Raw genomic sequence first — 13420 nt, 5'->3', positions numbered from 1 at the left:
TTTTTATAACAGAGGACAAAATGGGAAAAAGAATCCTCTCTTGGATTGTTGTCTACATACCATTTAAAGTTGCAACTAAAATAGACTCTCCTACAATTATGTAAATTGTTAAAAGGTGAGCCATCAATCTGGGCCTATATTTACAAAGCTTCTAAAGGTTGCTCCTAGTAATGAATTTTTAAGGGAATTCTGAGAATTATGATATTTTCTTAGAATTTCCCCTTAAATTTTAAATAAAAATTCACTTATTTAAATGTAAAATAAAAATGATTCACGAAATATCACTTTTTGTCTAGGACTCCCAGCTAGGAATTTTCTGCCAAGATAAGAGCTCTCAGAGAATTCTAAGAAGCTTTGTGAATACGGGTCCAGGCCTCCAGTGACCCTGTTACGGATAAGCAATATAGACAATGAACGAGTAAGTAAATATTATTATAGGGTTCTGTGTGTGTATGTTTACATCAAACACCAGAAAGAGGAAACATGTGATCTCAGTGACTTTTGGAGTGGCAGTAATAAGATGTTGTAGTTCACACAAGCTAACCAAAAGTAGGGAAAAAAGATTAGACAAAAGACCAGGTGATGTTTTTCCAATTTTCACGTTCATTTAAGCTGTGTCCACTGTAGTGTCAGATTCCTGTTGTTGGATGACAGAATTAAAACATGACAGAGTCTTCATGTCTGGTAGTTTAGCCACCTCACCACGTTTGACATGGTGAGCATTTTGCAAGGCTTTTTTACTCAACAAACCTTGGTTGTAAAGAATGTTTGAGCTACCATAATCTTACATTTTGCCATAATGATTAATTTAGCCATTCTTCTCCGACCTTTTCATCAACAAGGTGTTTCTGCTCACAAAACTGCAACTTACTGGATGTTTTTTGTTTTTCCCACCATTCTGAGAAAACTAAAGAACGTATGGTGATCAGCAGTTTCTGAAATACTCAAAACCTATCTCTCTGGCCCCACCAACCTGGTACGCTCAAAGAGATTTCTTTCCTCATCCTGTATGGTTTGGGGTAGTGCCACATAGCTGAGTGAGTAATTGTAATAATGGGCAGGTGTACAGGTGTTCCTACTAAGCTGCATGATGAGTGCGTATTTAAAGTGCAAATTATATAGTTCTCACATATAGGTCTAAGCATTGCTTGTTATTAGCTGTAGAGCACTGGATAATGTTTCATTAAGAGACCTTTCCATATAAGGGACTGCACTCACAAGCTAGATCTAAGTGTTTGTTAAAAATCACTTAGATGCAAAGCACCACTTCAACAAAAGAGACATGCAAATCTGACTGCTGGTCTGACCTAACTATTCCTCTAACTATGAGCTAAATAGGAACCCTATGGTGCAGAATGATTTCTTCAAAATCACAGGATCTTCACAATGCCTCATACATTCTAGAAATACAGACTCTCGGCACAGCATGCATTCTTTCAATCCACTTTGCATCATTACTGCCTGCGTATTTCTTCACAGGGTTTGAGGAGATTGCTAGTGTGGTCTTCGTGCACTGTGTGCATGAATTTGATGAATGGACCATTAGAGGAATCAAAGCTAAACATGGAAACATGCCTAAAATCTGGCTTACTTTATCTGCACTAAAACATCAAGGTGTTAACTCTTGGAAACAGATTATTCATGGCAGTTCACATATATACACTCAAGGGATGCAAGTATGCACACACACAAACATGCATGGGAATTTGGGAAAAGAAGTCAAAATTTTCTTTTACTCTTCTATTTGGCGCAGGTTGTCCAAAAATCAACACCCTTTTAAATATCATTGGGCAGTGACAGGTTCCCTGTATATTGCAAATAGTAACAAAATATTAAGATTATTAAATCTGGCAAAGACATGTTTGCATGTTATCAACACCAGAAAAAATGTCATACATTAAAACGTTTTTTTATTTTTATTTTATTTTTTATTAAATTACTGATTCTCATCTATGACAAATTACATGCTCAAAAATGGCATAGTGGTTAGCTCTGTGATCTTGCACCTTTAAGGTTGAGGGTTCGATTCTCACCTCCTGTGCACTGGTTTCATCTCATGGTCCAAATATGCTACTTATAGGCTAACTAATATTTCCAAATTTCCCACAGTGTGTGAGTGATTGTGCGATTGCTTATGTGTCCTGCAATGGATTGGCACACCATTCAGGGTGCACTTTGCATAGTGCCCCATGTACCCTGGAATAGGCTCAAGGCCTCTCATGACCCATATAGTGTGCTAGAAGAGTTATCCCTGGCTGCAACCTAGAAAGCATTCACACTTACACTGTGTATCAATACAATACAGGAGTTAACAGAGAGATCTAATATTGATCAAAATAATTTCAAGATTTTTTTTTGGACTTCTTAAATAAATTAGTCTGAGTTAATAACAGTACTGCATTCAGAATGCAGTAGTGTCATTAACTCAAACTAATTTATGCTGCCAGTATAGAAAATATCAGTATGTCTGCAGTGAAATGCTGGTTTAAACACTTGTCAAAAAACTTAAGCCTTTTAAACACCACCATGCGCACACTGGAAAGGGGTATGGTCCTCTTAATCTCCAAGCTCATCGAATGCATGCTGCAACGGGGAGTAGTTTAGACCTAGTCTTGATTATTGGTTGGTTGGTTGGTTGGGGTGGGGGTGTGGGGTGGAATGTGCATGTGTGTGTAATTAGATCATCTGTTCAGTTCAGGAGGGAAAAATATGTAGCCATTAAATTTAAACCGTCTTAAATAGCACACTAGAGCATGAGTGATATAAAGATTGCAACAGATACAAATTTTAAGAAGCAAAATTAGTTGCTAATTATAATTGATACGGTTTACAAATTTTAAAGAGGTCCTATTATGCTTTTTCGAATATTATCTTTCATAAACTATCTGCACTATCTGTGACGCTGACAGTGCATGATAAATAGTTTTTTTTCTAGTTTTTTTTCTATAAAAAAAAAGAGTCGGCTCACATTCGCCTAAACGAGTCGTTAGCAAAACTATTTTTACTCTGTTACGGATCCACGTCACTGCGTAACATATTTGCATAATGTCCGCCCATGTCTAAGTCACGAACAACTTGCCCGCCATCTTACAATTAACGTTACCACACTCTTGTTAATGTGACCGAGCATTCATGCCGGGTTCGCGTAAACACTTTGTAATATAAAAAAACAATAAAAAAACGAGAGCAGCCGATTTCACCAAAACTGAACTCTAACACCCATAAAGTGCGCATGCCTATCAACGGCAAGCCCCGAGGGGAAAAACACACGCGAGAAGTGCGCATGCTCCTTGCCCTTACAGCAAAAATGCATCACATTCGCGAAGTGCGCATGCCCCATGCCCTTCTACGGCAAGCCCTGAGGGTGGACCAGCGCTGGCGTTATTTGTTTGGACGAGAGAAGGAGAGATTGCTATGGATTTTCTTTCGAAGATTTTTTAACCGGATTATCTTAGACTGGACATATTCCCCTGACTTCTTACCCTCCGTCATCGGCCTTACGGACTTCATTAATACCGGTGACTATACTCCATATACTCGGATAACACACATACAATAAACATGGACTTCGGACATTTTCCACTCACTCGCGTTCACGCACACATACACATACCGTTTATTATATGTAGTTTGTAAATATTGTTTATATCTTTGTTTGGTTATGGTGCACCTTTTTCGTTTACTTTATTTAGTTTTGTATAATACATGTTAAAATACAAAGATAAAATATCTCTCGATTTTTGTAGCCACAGTTAATATAAAATTAGCTGGTCATTACACAGTAAAACCAACGCCATCTTTTCTATGTATTGACGGGTCTCCAGAGCCGTCATTCAGTTATGGTCATGGGCGTTTTGTTTTACGACACATGCTGTACCCACATGGAAAGAATCTATATGAGGATATATGCGCATATATGAAACCTATATGCAGTATATATGCACATATATCCTCACCTATATGAGGATATATGCGCATATATGAAACCTATATGCAGTATATATGCGCAAATATCCTCACCTATATGAGGATATATGCGCATATATCCTCACCTATATGCAGTATATATGCACATATATCCTGACCTATATGAGGATATATGCGCATATATGAAGGCCTATATGCAGTATATATGTGCATTTATCCTCACCTATATGCAGTATATATGCACATATATCCTGACCTACATGAGGATATATGCGCATATATGAAGCCTATATGCAGTATATATGAAGGCCTATATGCAGTATATATGCGCATATATCCTCACCTATATGCAGTATATATGCACATATATCCTGACCTATATGAGGATATATGCGCATATATGAAGGCCTATATGCAGTATATATGCACATTTATCCTCACCTATATGCAGTATATATGCACATATATCCTGACCTACATGAGGATATATGCGCATATATGAAGCCTATATGCAGTATATATGAAGGCCTATATGCAGTATATATGCGCATATATCCTCACCTATATGCAGTATATATGCACATATATCCTGACCTACATGAGGATATATGCGCATATATGAAGCCTATATGCAGTATAAATGCATATATATGATAATATATATGCTGCATATAGGCAAAATTGAGGTGCATATATGTGCATATACAGACCATATAGGTCTCCTGTATTGCTTCTTTATATCCACATATAAGCCCTATATGTACATACAAGATATGTCTCCTATATAGCTCATGGCAGGATCTGGTCATTTTAGCTCATATCTCACTTTGGCAATTGTCATACATGATGCGCTCATATTTTCTATTATCAAGGCAATAACTAAGAACTAATTAAATGAAAAACACATTTTAGAATTTCTGTCGAGTTATCTGCTAATGACCCGAGGCAGGACACGCCCACACGCCAATCACACGGAAATTAGTCCGGCTAATCTACATACTAGGCCACGCCCCCGGACAAGGAAACTCTTCAGAATGTTCTGGAAAGTGGGAGGAGTTTACATTTACCTCAGAAGAAGACTGTGTGGCCCTGACGACGAACGGGAGCATTTTGAAGAGAGAATCCAGGAGGACACACTGGGTAAGTTATTAAGTCTTATATAACTCTTATTCTGATAATATTAAACTAATATTAGTAAATATTTTTCTCACTTCAGCTAGCTCTTGTCAGCTTGTGTGACACATTGGCTTTCAATGCCATTTACATAGTTTAGGTAAATCATGCTAACATGCTGCCTTTCTGTATGTAGCACAAACATGATATTTCCCGGTGGCTAAGCTAATGCCTTATGGAGTTTACAGATGTTTATAAACGTTTTAATAAATAATCATTTATTATTATTATACTGTCTTATTATTTTTGTCTTTTCTAGATGCTACATTGAAGAAGTGGCCAGCAGCCACCCGAGGGCAGACAGGCACATCTATCAATTCAAAGCTAACGAAGCTGAGAAGGTCCTCAAAATATGTATATGTTTTCTTCCTGTTGAGTTTTTTTGTCTTATTTTTGTTCTTTTACTATTTGATTGTTCTTAAAAAAATAAAATTTCTACATTTTGGGCTTTTATTTATGTTGTCTAACAGCTATGGATTTTAATAATTTTACTAATATCTAGGTAAAAATATAGGTGCATATTTATGCACATAGGTACATATATGCACGTATATATGTACACATATATGTACATATAATATAGGAAAACGGCCAATTTTATATATGTCACATATATGTCTATATGGGTACATATATGCACGCACGCATATATGTACGCATATATGTACATATATGTACATATAATATAGGAAAACGGCCAATTTTATATATGTCACATATATGTCTATAGGTACATATATGCACGCGCACATATATGTACGCATATATGTACATATAATATAGGAAAACGGTCAATTTTATATATGTCGCATATATTAAAAACCTATATCAAACCTATATTAAAACATATATGTTTTATATAGGTTTTTTCCGTGTGGGTAGCGGTAGACCAATCATAAAGGACCGCGCCATCTGACCAATCACAGCAGTGAGGGCTCACGGAAAGGAGGAGTTTAGACAGACTGAATCTTCAAACTGCTTCACACGAGTCGTTTACAAATCATTTAGAAATGGGGTAAAATTAAATCTATTTTTGGAGAAAACTAAAGTGTTTTTTGACCTTGCATACATGTAAACCTGTTTTAAGAGACTCATTTAGCAATATTAGCAACCTTTAAAATGGCATAAAAGCTGCACTTTAAAGTTAGTCAACCTTAAATAATGAACTTATATAAAATAATTAAACTGTACATTGTACATCTCCCCCTCCACACACACACACACACACACACACACACATATATATATATAGGCTATATATAAAATAAATGAACATGCAATTTGGAAACTCAGTGTTTTTTTAACACTTAATTGTGTGTATGGGTAGCACGGTGGTGTAGTGGTTAGTACTGTCACCTTCTGTCGACGTTCAATTCCCGTCTCTGTGTGCACGGAGTTTGCATGTTTTCCCCGTGCTTGGTGGGTTCCCTCTGGGTACTCCGGTTTTCTTCCACAGTGCAAAGACCTGCATAATTAAATTAGAATGGTAATTGGCGTTCCCTAATTGACCATAGTGTTTGAATGTGTATAGGTGTGTGCTCTGAGATAGATTGCCAACCTGTTCAGGGTGTACCCCACCTCATGCCCTAAGTCTCTTGGGATAGGCTCCAAGCCCCCGTGACCCTGAATACAGGATAAAGCAGTATAGACGATGAGTGTGTGTGTTTGCATCCTGCCCTGCAACTCACCATCATCCCATTGGGTGTATTCCCACCTCAGGCCCATTTAAGACCCATTTAAATTGCAGCCACAATTTACTACAGCTTACTTCAGTTTAGATTTCCTGCTCTAATGACTGCCATATTGGAGCATATTAAGTTTTCATTTTGACGTATTAAGCTTTTTAACCTATTTTGCAATCTGTCAAACTAAGCTAATGTGTAATGCTCCCAAAGTTAGCTTTTAAAGGATGCCATTTCTGAGAAAGCCTTAATTTAAAGTGGAAAGATATACGTTTTCACATCAAGATCTCTAGCCTGTGAGAAAATCCTCTTCCTACCTAAGGCGTGTGCTGAATCTGTCAGCATAGAAGAGAAGGAAAAAAGGCCTGTATGTTTTTCCATCTAAGGAGATAAAATGCTTACAGATTCGTCATACTGAAAAAAGGGTGAATTCATGAGTTAAGGATTGATAATAAATTCTATTTAACAGTGATTTGAGGTGAATTGTTGAATTTCAAAAATATTTATTGTGCATACAATTATAATAATTTTAAATAAATAAATACAGTAGACACTAACATTTCTCTCCAGTCATGAATGCATGCTATATGATATGTACAAGGGACATTCAAGTCAAACCGTGACTTTTGATTGACATAACGTATGATTGAATGATTGATTGATTGATTCATTCATTACTTCATCTTCAATACCAGTAGGAAACCAACAGAAAGCCTATCCCAGGAGACTTTGGACATGAAACGGACTACATCCTGGACAGGGTGCCAATTCATCGCAAAGCTCTAGCGGATGCACTAAGGAAACCCAACAAGCACAGTGAGGACATACAACATACAGTACATACAGTACAACCCAGCTACAAGGTTAAAAATTACCTCTATTTCTCTATATAATCCCCTGCTACATTAATGCACTTATCCCAATGTTTCACTAGTGCTCACTAGTGCTTGGATAACATCAGAATGCCAGGGCCATAATTGGACTGCCTACTTTATGTCTGAATAAAGAACTAAGAACTCCAGGAGATTTAGCATTACCTCCCAGCTGAATTTCATTCTCAATAAAGTGCAACCAGTGTTTGTGAATGACTGCGTATACAGTACATCATCATACTGTGCTTGAAGTCCTCTGTAAATGTCAATCAGTTTTACACCTTCATTCACAAGAAATTTCATCATCAAGCCCCAGTTTGACCTAGACACCCCTCAAAATTATTTTTTTATGTTATGGGTTTATACATCAGTGGTAGTTCAGGCCACAAGAAAGTGAAACATGAGAAAAATTGAATGGCAGCCAGATGATAAATTAACAATTTACATGGTAACCTGTACTGTCCTTTGTATCTATTTTACTATACAGCATAATCTCCATTGCTTAATCAACAAGCACAGTATTTATATTAGATCCAATTGGACTCATATGAACTCTGGAAATAGTATATCAGAACTGAAAATTTTTACTGTTTAGATAGAAATGAAAAATTGGCCTTTACAGGAGCAAAATGCACAAGAAACAGGTAAAAAGAAGTACATGCATAAGAAATGCCAATTCCAGAGCTAACAGTATATTGTTCCTACCTTTGAGTAAAGGCAGTGGGGAAACTGGTGAACTTTAGGGATTTTGCTCATGCTGTGACTGGCATTTAGCTGTCATGGTACCAGCTGCTCATCTAATTCCAGCTGATCAGAAACAGGGTGGCGTCTAAGCGTAACCAGGATCTTGAGATCTTCTTTTAAAAATTGGCAATATGTAGTTAATTAACTTAAGCAGGCATAAGTGAAAGCAATGCTTAGTAGTAACCAGGCATCCATTTGTAGCATGCTTGAATTGTTTGTACTGTTGAAATTAAAATACTGTAATCTGTAGCAAGTCTCTATGATATTACACCTCCATGTCAGCAGAGGGCTCCTTCTGTCATACTACAGATTTTTCTTCCTTTCTTCCTACAGCTTTTTGACTTAAAATAAGTAACATACATCTGCCTTTTACAAAAAACAAAAAAAAAAACCCATCATTATTTAGGATAGTATTTCAAATGCATTTTTCACATCTCAAGGTTTTATCATAAGGGTAGCAATAGACTGTCCGTCTCAAGGAACTCTTTGTTTACCAAACCTCAATCTTGCTTCTTTCTTTCTCAACTCCTCATGATTATTCCTTCTCATGACCATATGAATGTCTTCATCCCTGTGCTTTAAACTGAGTTCCAAATGCTCTGGGGCCTGCTCTTTGATTGGGTTACTAGAGGATAAAATTGGCTCTTAACTGTACTCCTACAGCCTGGAGGTGACCTAATCCAGCCAGACCCACTAGGTGGAAGGAGGCACCTCATCCTTTCTGCAATTTCATGCCTGCTTTGCACCTGCCACTTTCTCTTCTAACCCATCAACAGTCCTTGATAAAACAAATCCTGCTCTGGCCACTCTGGAGTGATCCACTCAACCTTACAGACATCCACATGGTGCACAATGCTGGAAATTTTTAGAGAAATGAGGCTGTTCATCATAGACAATTTTGAACAACAATTATAGGCTTAGCTAATGGTTAACTGTCCAGGATTGTGGATGTTTCTCTTATATATAGTTGGCTGGATAGTTTATGTAATGTTGGTAGTCCGCACAGCAGTGGGAGGAAATGAAGATTGTTGAATAAATAACGATTTTTTTTTTTTTTTTTTTTTTTGTGAGACAACCAGGATCACGTCAGGTAAAAGAAAATTACATTACCTCTCCACATTGCCCACAGCATCCTAATGCTGTTGTTGGTCGTTTGGCTTCCCCGGCAAGGGGTCACCACAGTGGACCATCCAATCCGCACACTTGGCACAGGTTTTACGCCGGGTGGCTTTCCTGATGCAATCCTCCCATTTTATCCGGGTTTGGGAAAGACAATGCATCATGTGGCTGCAGTATGGGCATTGGCTGGTATCCAAACCTAGGCCTTCCACATGGCAGGCGAAAGACCTACCACTGAGCCACCAATGCCACAGACAGCATCCCAAAATCCAGCTAAAAATCAATATGAATCGGTATGGACCAATTGCATATTTTCAGTAAGCACAGACAGAGAGAGAGAGAGAGAGAGAGAGAGAGAGTGAGAGAGAAGGGTGTGGACAAAAAGCGCAAGGAGAACTAGGAGTAAAGGTCACATTTTGTACTGTAGCTGTAGGCTTAATGGCCAGTAAAAAAAATAATAATAATAATCTTTTAAATAAATAAATAAATAAATAAAAATGTGTTGCGATATTCATGTTTCTTTATATTTTTATTATTGCCATTAAATAAAAGATATTTATAAAATTAAATAATATTTATGATAAAAATAATTACTTTAAATAGCAATTTACTAACAGCAAGACACTATACATGTTACATTCTCATTAAATTCTTATCCCCTAAAGGTATTATCCCAGAATCAGCCCTGCTGTTTATTATTAATTTCAGGGATCAAATAAGAAGAAACCTATTACATTCAGATCATTGTTGTTCAGCAGCTGTATTCACAAAAGTGCTCCCAACTGCCTAGCAGGAATCTTTAGTTAGCAGGGTTAATTTAACAACATTATGGATGTTGGGACACCATTTGTAGTGGATTGTTTTTATAAGCTAGTATTACTTTTATGAATTTAAATCTAATCAGTGTTGGCTACACGTCACTGAGATAACACTAATGACCAACACAATACTGAAAGTTTGGCTTCAAAACAATATTTATTTATTTTATGTATTTTACTTTTTTCAAATAAAACACATCAATGTAATGCTTATATATTATTGTATTATAGTATTATATTATTTCATTTGTTTGCATAATTACACAGACAACCTTAGCATTACCTGAACTCTGTTCTTGATGGTGAGTTCACCGAATGCTATACAGTGGTCCACTATAAAAGCTGCCCCCACAAAATTGCACACTTCTATTTTATTGTATCACCATTTGCTTTAATTATAGCCATGGGATTATATAAATAAGCTTATGCAATGTCCCAACATTTCTTTTCTAGTCCAGAATCACATTAATTTCACTCCAAGATTGTGTATTGATGATGGGAGAGTTGGACCGCTGCAAATCCCAAAGATTCTCTATGAAGTTAAGGTCTGGTACCTGGTCTCATGCTCCCTGAACCACTCTTTTTCAATTTAAGGCTAATGAAACCTGGCATCATCATCTTGGAAAAAGCCTGTGTCATTAGGTAAGAAAAAATATCCACTGATGGAAAAACCTGGTCATTCAGTATATTTAGATTATCAGCTAAATTCATTTTTTTTCATAACATTGCTGAACCTAGACCTGACCAGCAGGGACAACACTAGATTATAACACTGGCCCCATACGTTTGTACAAGGTATTAGGTATTAAATCATGATGGATTTATTACTTCATCTGCCTCTCTGACCCATCACTCTGGAGCAGGGTAAATCTGAACTCAGACAACATGACCTTTTTCCTTTCAAGACTCCACCGTCCATTCTTTATGCTCAAAAGCAAATTGAATTTTTTTTTCCAATAATCTCACTGATAAGTGGTTTTCTTAAGGCTACGCAGCTGTTTAGTCCCAATCTCTTACTGGCAATCCATGGTTCCACGGTGTATAACAACATCCAGTGTTAGGGTTTGTGCTGGGTGACAATTTACATGTAAGACAAAACCTTTGTGTTAAAACAAGCTTTTTGGCTGACAATTTTCTTTAGTCTGAAATAAAAATTCACAACAGCAATAAAATAAGAGTTTAATAGAGTACATTGGAAGTTCACTCCATTGTTATTGACGTCAAAATCAAATGAAATAAAAATAAATGTGTAAATATTCACTGATAGGCTGTGTGTATTAAGACAAGGTTTGTATTTTAATATAATTTTTAATATAATGTTGATGTTTAGTAACGGCAAATGCTGTCACCCATAGCACAGATTAAATTACTAACAGCCTGGAGATGGCATTTATTGTTTTATTCGATAATGTTTGTAGTTCATTTTGAATTTCACTTCATTTGGTTCTGACTGCCACAGCAGCTTTTTGTTCCTTCTGCTTATTTCTTTGCAAAGTTCTACTAGCAAAGTCATTGTGACCAGGATCTCGAGTGTACAGCCTGCTGTGTCATGTTTTTCCTCTTTCCTGTTATGTTTTTTTTTTTTTTTTATGATTAACATGGTTGGGCCATGTCTACCATTCGGTTCAGGTATGCTATATCAAAAAATCCAGTAAGTGTCACTGTCACACTTATCAATTAATCCGTAGCATACCATGAGGAATAAAGTTAATTGAGTGCCCTAAAAATATTTTTGCTATTGCACCACAATACATCAATGTAGCATTTTATGTGACTTTCTTCTTTGTTTGTTTTTCAAATTGTAAGTTTGTACTGTGTCATGCTTTAATGGTTGCAAGCAGGATCAATCAGGTAACAAACAGGATGCCAGACAAAGACTAGTACTAGTACTGCTAATCAAAAAATTAACCAAAATACCTGTTGTTACATGTGGCGCAGTATGGAGAGCCGCACCACAATATGTTTTAAATGATTATAAGAGCCCTGACGCAGGAGTTGGGAGAGTGCTTATGACACGCACGGGGAGACCTTTTCGTTTGGAGATAGCGTGGGATTATTAATTAGGGAACTTCTAAAGGAAATAAAAAAATGAAAACACAAAATAAACAGAGCTCTCGCTTTTACCGAGGATTTATTTAACAGAGAGGGTGAGTTTGTGTCTTTTACTGTTAAACTGAACCCACACGCTGGACTGACGCGTGCCTTTCTCTCTCTCTCTCTCTCTCGCTGGCGTCTTAGACAGACAGAGACTTGGGCTTTGCCCCTGTCTCTGGACTTTCTGCGCGCTTGACTTTGTCTTTGGCCCTGCTACCTCACCGGTGCTACCTTAATGATCAAACAAAGTGGCTGCGGTATCATTATGTAAACACGCCACCAGGTGCGGCTCATTCAGGCTGATTGCAGCGTTGCCTGGCAACCGCGTGTCTTTTTTCGCGGATCTACCCCTTGCGCGACCCGTGTCGTTACACCTGTGACAGAAGAATAGACTGTAAATGAGAAAAAAAAAAAAAAAAACACCCATATCATGTTAAAAGACATAAATAGTGAATAAACATGAATAGTCCACACCTGCAGTAGTGCGCCACTAGGGGGAACCCTGACATCTCAACCATTTCTAAGAGGCCTATTTACATAAAGTTGACCCTCGGCGTACGAACGCCACAAGGTTAGCGAATTTCCGACTTACGAAGAAAAATTTTGACTGGAATGTTTGCATCAAAATGCGAAGCACAATCGATCAAGTCGGTCGTATGCACTTCTGGTTTCGTGTAGCCAATCAAAACTTAAGGATATAGCACCATTAGGTTATGTGAGGTTAAAAGTCTGCCTATTTTTTGTATTTTATTTCCTTAATAAGTCTTTTTTGATTGTTTTGATTGTTTTAATATGCAAAAACTGATTAAATTGTGGAAAATTTTTGGTGGCTGGAACCAGATGATCTGCATTTATATTGTTTTCTATGGGACAATTGTAATGAGTTACAAACTTGCCTCTGGAACGAAAATAATTTGTATGGCAAGGGCCCACTGTACTTATTTATTTATTTATTATTAGTGCTGTGATTATTGCCCCAAAGAAATAATAA

This window comes from Clarias gariepinus, chromosome 6, assembly GCF_024256425.1.
Source record: "Clarias gariepinus isolate MV-2021 ecotype Netherlands chromosome 6, CGAR_prim_01v2, whole genome shotgun sequence".
Classification (NCBI taxonomy): Eukaryota; Metazoa; Chordata; class Actinopteri; order Siluriformes; family Clariidae; genus Clarias; species Clarias gariepinus.
The sequence above is the reverse complement of the archived record's forward strand: the minus strand, read 5'-3'. Positions refer to the sequence as shown.